The sequence below is a fragment of the Pecten maximus genome, chromosome 2 (assembly GCF_902652985.1).
Source record: "Pecten maximus chromosome 2, xPecMax1.1, whole genome shotgun sequence".
Taxonomy (NCBI): Eukaryota; Metazoa; Mollusca; class Bivalvia; order Pectinida; family Pectinidae; genus Pecten; species Pecten maximus.
In genome coordinates, this window is record NC_047016.1 from 38,844,867 (window position 1) to 38,855,145 (window position 10,279).

Below are 10,279 nucleotides of genomic sequence, written 5' to 3' on the forward strand. Positions count from 1 at the left end.
TTTTATCTCTGGTTTTCATTACAGGGACTTGAGAATAAATTAGTCTACATATATTTGGACCTTCCCTAGTGTGTATAGTACGTTTTTGTGGTCTAGATTAAAATTCAATAAAAATGAAACCATATGAACACCGGGGATGTCATTTTTACCAAATTTAATCTACCAATCTACATAATGATCAGACAGGGTTTTTAGAAGGGTGTTACACATAGGTGAAAATACTAGGCCTGTTTATGATACGAGTTACACTGAAGATAATTATATACCTGGAATGCTTCTCATGATTGACTTTGAAAAGGCTTGAATCGGTCTCGTGGAAATTTATAGACAAAACTCTTCTATACTTTGGTTTTGGGGATAGTATCAGAAAATGGATAAAAACGCTTTATAATAATGTTAATTCGGCCATAAATCAGGGTGGGAATATTTCTGAGTTTTTTAATGTAAACCGTGGTTGCCATCAAGGGGATCCTATCGCACCTTATATTCTCATATTGTGTACTGAAATATTAGCAACCAGGATAAGAAATAATAGCAATATTGGGTATAAATGTCAATGACTTTCCTATTCTTTCACAGTATTAGGATTAGAAAAATCTTTACAAGAGTCCATTCTGGAATTTAAATTGTTTTCCAATTACATATGGTAACATCTCAGCTTAGACATAAAACAATGAAGATTGAAGATGAAAGTGCTTATGCTTTACAATGTTAATTTTTATGTATAACTATATTCTGATAAGAATATTATATGATATTTGTGTCGGTATAGTAAAGTTAACAAGGACATAGTTGTCAAGATCCCCCGCCCATGCAAATATTGTATTACATGAAATTAAAGTGGGCAACATTCATAAAAACATGGAAAACATGACATATAATATTTAGAATCATTACATTTATATTCATGTTCAGTCAGCAAGTTCCTGTGAAAGTAATTAACATAATAAGTAACAATTCAATAAAATATACTGTACAGTGAACTATCAAAATGGGCTAATCATGCTTGTATTCTCCCTTTCTTCCTACTAGATAGATCTGACTAAATATGGTTGGAAGTGTATCGACAGATGACTGTTTTGACATGAACCATACAATTAAGTTTTTCAGTGAGGCTGAGATGGTCGATACAGTGCATTCCTCTTTATATCCTGTTGTATTTGTCAGACAAAAACATGATATTAACAGGAATGTGAGCAATCGGCAAATCGGGTCTGAGCAGCCTCATTAAATATGCTCGGAATATGCCGAAAATCGAATTTGAGTGAGGGTTTTATGTTATAAATCTACCAAGCAAGTTTCATCAAAATCCAATCATTCCTTCTGAAGATATCGTCCAGAAAGCAATCAGCCAATCAGGTCACAGCAGCCTCATTAAATATGTGCAGAATATGCTGATGATTGGACTTGAGTGAGGGGTTCAGGTTATAAGTCTACCAAGCAAGTTTCATCAAAATCCAATCATTCCTTCAAAAGATATCGTCCGGAAAGCAGTAAGCCAATCGGGTCACAGCAGCCGCATTAAATATGCGGATAATCAAACTTGAGCGAGGGGTTCAGGTTATAAGTCTACCAAGCAAGTTTCATTAAAATCCAATCATTTCTTCAAAAGATATCATCCGGAAAGCGAATCCGGACGGACGGACGGACAGAATCCATTTGTATTAGTAAGAAAATAGCGAAGTGGCCTACCCCACCCTGAATTTGCTCACTTGTTATGTTTGTTATTATTTCAAAATCGATATTATTGATATGGCTGTTTTTAGAATTTAACGTCAGTTTCATGTTTTTCAAATGATGGTATCAATATATCTATATGTATGTAGACCGTAGATTGGGAATGTGATGGTATCAATATATCTATATGTATGTAGACCGTAGATTGGGAATTCATGCCCTGTGGTTAAGACATGACCAACTGCATGACCTTCAAAATGTATCGAGATGAAGGAACACTGGTTACTTGTACGGAAAGACTTGAACAGTATTATTAACGAATATCATCAATCATTTTTAGCTCACCTGGCCCGAAGGGCCGGTGAGCTTATGGCATGGCGCAGCGTCCGTCGTCCGTCCGTCGTCCGTCGTCCGTCGTCCGTCCGTCAACTTTTCCTTTAAATCGCTACTAGTCCTAAACTACTCAGTGGATTTTGACCAAATTTGGTCTGAAGCATCCTTGGGTGAAGGGGAACCAATTTTGTATAAATGGTGGGTCTGGCCCCCCAGGGGCCTTAGGGGCGGGGCCCAATAGGGGAAATATAGCAAATTCTTTAAAATCCTTCTTCTTCTGTAGAAATGAAGGGATTTGATTCATATTTGGTCTGAAGCATCCTTGGGTGAAGGGGAACCAATTTTGTATAAACGGTGGGTCTGGCCCCCCAGGGGTCTTAGGGGCGGGGCCCAATAGGGGAAATATAGCAAATTCTTTAAAATCCTTCTTCTTCTGTAGAAATGAAGGGATTTGATTCATATTTGGTCTGAAGCATCCTTGGGTGAAGGGGAACCAATTTTGTATAAACGGTGGGTCTGGCCCCCCAGGGGCCTGGGGGGTGGGGCCCAATAGGGGAATATTGTATATTCTTTAAAATCCTTCTTCTTCTGCAGGAATAAAGGGATTTGATCCATGTTTGGTCTGAAGCATCCTTGGGTGAAGGGGAACCAATTTTGTATAAACGGTGGGTCTGGCGTCCTAGGGGCCTGAGGGGCGGGGCCCAATAGGGGAAATATAGCAAATTCTTTGAAATCCTTCTTCTTCTGTAGGAATAAAGGGATTTGATCCATATTTGGTCAGAAACATCCTTGGGTGAAGGGGAACCAATTTTGTATAAACGGTGGGTCTGGCCCCCCAGGGGTCTTAGGAGCGGGGCCCAATAGGGAAAATATAGCAAATTCTTTAAAATCCTTCTTCTTCTGTAGAAATGAAGGGATTTGATTCATATTTGGTCTGAAGCATCCTTGGGTGAAGGGGAACCAACTTTGTATAAACAGTGGGTCTGGCCCCCCAGGGGCCTTAGGGGCGGGGCCCGATAGGAGAAATATAGCAAATTCTTTAAAATCCATCTTCTTCTGTAGAAATGAAGGGATTTGATTCATATTTGGTTTGAAGCATCCTTGGTTGAAGGGGAACCAATTTTGTATAAACGGATGGTCTGGCCCCCCAGGGGCCTGGGGGGTGGGGCCTAATAGGGGAATATTGTATATTCTTTAAAATCCTTCTTCTTCTGCAGGAATAAAGGGATTTGATCCATGTTTGGTCTGAAGCATCCTTGGGTGAAGGGGAACCAATTTTGTATAAACGGTGGGTCTGGCCCCCCAGGGGCCGTAGGGGTGGGGCCCAATAGGGGAAATATAGCAAATTCTTTGAAATCCTTCTTCTTCTGTAGGAATAAAGGGATTTGATCCATATTTGGTCTGAAACATCCTTGGGTGAAGGGGAACCAATTTTGTATAAACGGTGGGTCTGGCCCCCCAGGGGCCGTAGGGGTGGGGCCCAATAGGGGAAATATAGCAAATTCTTTAAAATCCTTTTCTTCTGCAGGAATAAAGGGATTTGATCCATGTTTGGTCTGAAGCATCCTTGGGTGAAGGGGAACCAATTTTGTATAAAGGTGGGTCTGGCCTCCCAGGGGCCTGAGGGGCGGGACCCAATAGGGGAAATATAGCAAATTCTTTAAAATCCTTCTACTTCTGTAGGAATAAAGGGATTTGATCCATATTTGGTCTGAAACATCCTTGGGTGAAGGGGAACCAATTTTGTATAAACGGTGGGTCTGGCCCCCCAGGGGCCTTAGGGGCGGGGCCCAATAGGGGGAATATTGCATATTCTTTAAAATCCTTCTTCTTCTGCAGGAATAAAAGGATTTGATCCATGTTTGGTCTGAAGCATCCTTGGGTGAAGGGGAACCAATTTTGTATAAACGGTGGGTCTAGCCTCCCAGGGACCTGGGGGGTGGGGCCCAATAGGGGAATATAGCATATTTTTTAAAATCCTTCTTCTTCTGCAGGAATAAAGGGATTTGATCCATGTTTGGTCTGAAGCATCCTTGGGTGAAGGGGAACCAATTTTATATCAACGGTGGGTCTGGCCTCCCAGGGGCCTGGGGGGGGGGTGGGGGGTGGGGCCCAATAGGGGAATATAGCATATTCTTTAAAATCCTTCTTCTTCTGCAGGAATAAAGGGATTTGATCCATATTTGGTCTGAAACATCCTTGGGTGAAGGGAAACCAATTTTGTATAAACGGTTGGTCTGGCCCCCAGGGGCCTTAGGGGTGGGGCCCAATAGGGGAAATAGGGTTAATCCTTTAAATCGCTACTAGTCATAAAGTTATAAATGAATTTGAACCAAATTTGGTCAGGAACATCCTTGGGGGAAGGTGAACAGAGTTTGTATTAATTTTTACTCTGAACTCCCAGGGGCCTGAGGGGCCGGGCCAAATAGGGGAAATAGGGTTAATCTTTTAAATCACTGCTAGTCATAAAGTTATGAATGAATTAGAACCAAATTTGATCAGAAACATCCTTGGGAGAAGGGGAACAGAGTTTGTATACATTTTTACTCTGAACCCCCAGGGGCCTGAGGGGCGGAGCCAAATATTGGAAATGGAGATTAGTCTTTAAATCGCTACTGGTCATAACATTTTTCATGGATTTTAATTAGATTTGGTCAGGAACATCCTTGGGGGAAGGGGAACCGAGTTTGTATGAATTTTTACTCTGAACCCTCAGGGGCCTGAGGGGCGGGGCCAAATAGGGGAAATAGGGTTAATCCTTTAAATCGCTACTAGTCATAAAGTGATGAATGAATTTGAACCAAATTTGATCAGGAACATCATTGGGAGAAGGGGAACAGAGTTTGTATAAATTTTTACTCTGAATGCCCAGGGGCCTGAGGGGCGGGGCCAAATAGAGGAAATAGGGTTAATCATTTAAATCGCTACTAGTCATAAAGTTATGGATGAATTTGAACAGGAACATCCTTGGGAGAAGGGGGAACAGAGTTTGTATAAATTTTTACTCTGAACCCCCAGGGGCCTGAGGGGCGGGTCCAAATAGGGGAATAGAGATTAGTCTTTAAATTGCTACAAGTCATAAAGTTATGAATGAATTGGAACCATATTTGGTCAGGAACATCCTTGGGGGGAGGGGAACAGAGTTTGTATAAATTTTACTCTGAACACCCAGGGGCCTGAGGGGCGGAGTCTAAGAGGCCCAAGGGTCTTTCCCCACCCTAAGGAACTTAGTTTCTTCAAACACAATTAGGTTGTAAAAATAATCCATAGGGTCTTTCAGTCCCTTAGAGAGTATGTGTATGAATAAATTGAACATGAACATTATTTTGACATTTGGTCAAATCCAACCAGGTGAGCGATACAGGCCCCATGGGCCTCTTGTTTGAGTCTCCCTCACTTCCATAGGTCATCAGAGTAAGTTTTAGTCGAATCTTCATGTAACAGTCGAACATTGGAAAATGCTTTTCTGCTACAACAAATAGCTGCGGTATACTCCATGGGGTTATAGGTATGGTAATTTTTTTTTACTTAAATGATTTTCGAGCTTGACCTACTTATTATGTTTGAATATGGGTCAAATATGTTAAAATCTGCAACAACTTCTCAATAACCAAAATGTCTATGGTCATCATATGGGGTTAGTAGATGCTGGGATAAGGGAGATCACAGACTGAGGTCAAATGTATTAAAATAAACAATTAACTTCTTAATAACCAAAAGGTCCATGTTCCAATGGGGCTAGGTGCTAGGATGAAGCAATATCAAGTTTGTTCAAACAGATTATCTTGACTGCTTTCAAGGTCACCGAGTGGGCTGCGATTAAAGCGTTGGCTTATTTAACCTCGCGTGATGATCCAAGGTGCATTGTTCGACGCTCCCGTTTTTCGGGTAGCCACCAGCTGCTACAAGGACACCTCGCCTCAAAATGACCCTGGTTGTTCAAGGGACAATAAACCCAACAAACAAATTCAAGTTCATTGATGTCATAATTAATTTTTCTTTGTTTTCATGGTAAATACTCAAATGTGATTGGTCGAAAAATTCTTTTCATTTTTCTATGAAAGAAATTCCGAGAATGGCGCGAAAAATGTGACGTCACGATACGACAATTGACGTTGCATATTGATTTGAGAAAAAGAATCGCATTTAAAACCAGTAAAATTATACATAAAACATGTTTTAAATCAGAAAATCATTTTCAAAAATTAATCATAAGCGTTGATGTCAATTATTTTTTAGTTTCATTGGAGTATGAAACTTAAAAAAAATGATATCAATTCTCAAAAATATTCTGAAGAGGACTGCGAAGACGATATTAGTGACAGACACCGCATCATGATTCATCAACATTTTGACATGTGTATACAAATGACACAATAACACAACTCATTTTAAAGCCACAGGGCGTTTTTGAAACCCAGATTTATTTCATAATCAATAAATACATACATAAAACATAATATGCCTCCTAAAACAAACACATATAGTTTCATACTTATGGAATATGATGATTATTTTGTGAGATGCAACTTGTAACAAATACAGATAACAAATACTAATAGCAATGAGTACAATTGATTTGTTACTTCAAATTTCGATCTGTCACAGATTGTTATACTATCATTCAATTATTTCAGTTTATAACCAATATTTTCTATTATGACAGCATCTAAAGTATATTTACTAAGGAAGCCACAAACAAGTTTTTAATTTATGAAATTAGTACCTCTTAAAAAGAGAAAAACAAAAACTGTAAAATCTGCTCAAAATCCTAATGTTCTTTTTTTTAACATGATTCTAAGTCTTTTTTTATATATATAATTCATTATGTATAATATCGTATGACAATATTTTCATTTTTTTTTTAATGTACATGTGTATAACATAGTGGAAAGCCACATAATGATTCTAGGGGGTGTATTGTGACTAACACTGTAAAGTAAGTGATACAGTTCAAAAGCATTGTATTTTTCAATTTCAATATTTATTGCCAAACATTATCTCATTCACGTAAGAATCAGTTATGATTATTTACATCGCTGTATCATCACTTTAAAAAAATGCAGAAAAAAATCTTCTGTGACGCATAATGCATCATCAGGGCTTAAAGGGTTAAATTAACTCAAAATTAATACACTGTTTCATGTATGAAAATATGTGTCGAAACATATCGACCTTGAATTGTCTACATTTCTATCTAAAACCTTAAGAGTACCGAGTTAATTAGGTGGTATAATGTAAAGTGGTGGTATCAGCATGAGAGGTATACCAAACAAAATGGCCCAGAAAATGAACGATAACACTTCCTTATGGCACAATGGAATGTCTAAAAGTACAAACTAAAACATGAACTGAACACTTTGTGGGAGGTTTAATTATGAACTTTGTTATTATAATGGTATTGATTATAAGGCAGGTATATAACATGTTGATCTCAATACACTTGTAGATACTGCTTTGGCATGATAAAAACACTCGCGTCATCATAATTTTCTTTCTACACTAGCTATCATTAGCCTACCATTTCTTTAAGGACTGAATTTAAAATCAACTCGCTTTTTCCCATATTAGTGATCACAGACTTAATTCATACTTATCTACCTTTTCAAACTTGCAGAATATCCTTCATCTTGTTTTCTCTTTAAAATCAATCCATTCCATAGTTTATACTATGGCCATTTTTGTACTATTGTTATTGTCTGTGGTTTACGTCTATGAAAATTTGACAAATATGCATTTTATAATAAATTTCACAATTGAAATTTTTTTGTTCAGCAAGTCCAGAGAAGCAGTTTTCATTGACAAAAAAAAGGTTCTACATATAAGACAAACATTTTTATTTTTTTTATTTTTTTACTGGTCTCACCTTCAACTTTGATTGTGAAATTATTATCTATTCTTGACCTTGGCACATTTGCTCCCATTTTTTAATAATAAGCAACGATTTATACAAGCTTTGATAGATTACATAAAGGTTTTGTAGAAACTGGCCACGAAGGTCAATTTGCGATGTTAATATTTACCCAATATTGTAAGCAACATGGAGAAATCTAATGATATTCACTGAACACTGTAGTTAAGCATGCAACATCAAATCGGCATATACTGTAATACATTGTACATATTTTTATTGCACGTCATGAGGAAATATATGCATATATCTACATATACGACGGAGAATATGAAATATGAAATATCAATGTTTTGTATCATAGCCACAGGAAAAGAAATAGACAGGCCCATGAATGGTCATTAATTTCAAAGTGTCGATGAAAGAATGGCCAGCTATATAGCCAATGTGTGGATATGAAACAACAGTGTCAATGATTTTTTACTGATATCAGCAACAAACATATACACATACAATGTAGTTGATATTTCTATCATAATTACACATTAAATTACCCAAACGAACAGCATTAACAATTAAAGCTATTAACATCACAAAGACTGAATTAAGTAAATGCATGTACATGTGTATACAGTTGCATTAAAATATGTAGATTACTAGTATACCAAATCCACATGCTCCTTACACAAATCCATTTTGTCTACCCCAGAAAGAGGAGTTTTATCACAAATTTTATCATACTCTCTATAATCGAAAGAACAATTCTATCACAAACTGTTCTTTCAATTTGTTTCAAACAAAATGCCAAGAGGAATGAGAGGAGACTAGCCTTTCTACAACTATAATAGTCTATAACGTGACACTGGGGTCAGTGTTCAGTCTGATTAGATAAACGACACCACCTACAACTATGCCAAATTGTTGAAAATTCATGAAAAACATGGAAACAAACAGAAATAAACATACTCCAAACCCTACAAAATCGGGTATTTCTCATAAATAATATTTAGAAAATTATTACTAACAACTTTTCACCAAATCAAATTTTAATAATTAGCCCTGTGAAATTACAGAAGAAATTAACTCTCGAGTGTCTTGAGAAAAAAACATAAAATAAGACATTCCTCTGTGAACCTAAACAAAAGAGTATCTAGTATGTATTGGCATCAGATTTTTATTTTGCATCCGGTTTTTCTCAAACACCTATACCAGTATTAGAAAATGTTTAAAAATTTTGCCCTAGTGACCAATGTCTTGATCTTTGGGGTTCCCTACAATAATTGTTTACCAAACTACCTCAAGGCTTGGCTTTAGTTTCACTGAAAGACTGTCAATTTTGAATGCTTTCCTTCAACCTGTTTTCCCGAAAAAATATGAAGATTTCAATACAGTGATGATAAATAGGAAAGTGTATTTCATTTTCTCCTGAGATTTTAACTATAACGCATCTACTTTTACAGTAAAAACATGAATAGAATCTGGGTATGCAGACACACAATGTGATTTACTTAATAATATCTATATTATTAGCTCAATAACATTACCACCTGAAGAACATGCACAAGTGATGAAAGCACATGTACAGAAACAACTTCCTGTTTGATAATTCTAGTATCACATTACTTTATACATGTAGCTGAAATAATGCTGAAAAACAACTACATCGCAAATAAGTAGTCTTGACCGCCACTTTCTAGGCTGACCAGATATTCACCTGACATGTCATGATCACTTACTTCTAAGACTGACCAGACCTTCAATAGAATCATTCAAAACTCCCCTTCAAAGTACCTCTTTAGTGTGAACAGACCTCAAAGTCAATCAACTCTTCAGTAACTCTTTAGTCTGAACAGACCTCAAAGTCAATCCACTCTTCCGTAACTCTTTAGTCTGAACAGACCCCAAAGTCAATCAACTCTTCAGTAACTCTTTAGTCTGAACAGACCTCAAAGTCAATCAACCCTTCAGTAACTCTTTAGCACAGATACTTGACATGTATTCCCAACCCATGGTCCACATGTATTATCTACTACACTGTATACATGTATATATAATACATATATATAGACAATTAGTTGGTAATTTGAAATCCTTGTGCCCTTTTCGTGTAACCAGACAGTCACTTGACATATCACTACCTCTTTTATCAGACCAGACCCCAGACTTATTCAAGACACAACTAACTGTCACTTCAGACTGAAACACCAGTTTGGTCTGACAAAACCTTATACAAGACACTTTCTCATCTTTTTTACAACAAGACAGTAAACATATCACAGAATAACAAATTTATATCACACATCCTCAAAACCTTGTCAGAAAACCTGCTAATGTAGTCCTGAAATAATCGTAATGAAAAACAAAAAAGTAATTTAAAATTACCTTTTACGTTGGCTAGTCTGGATTTTAAAGTTGATG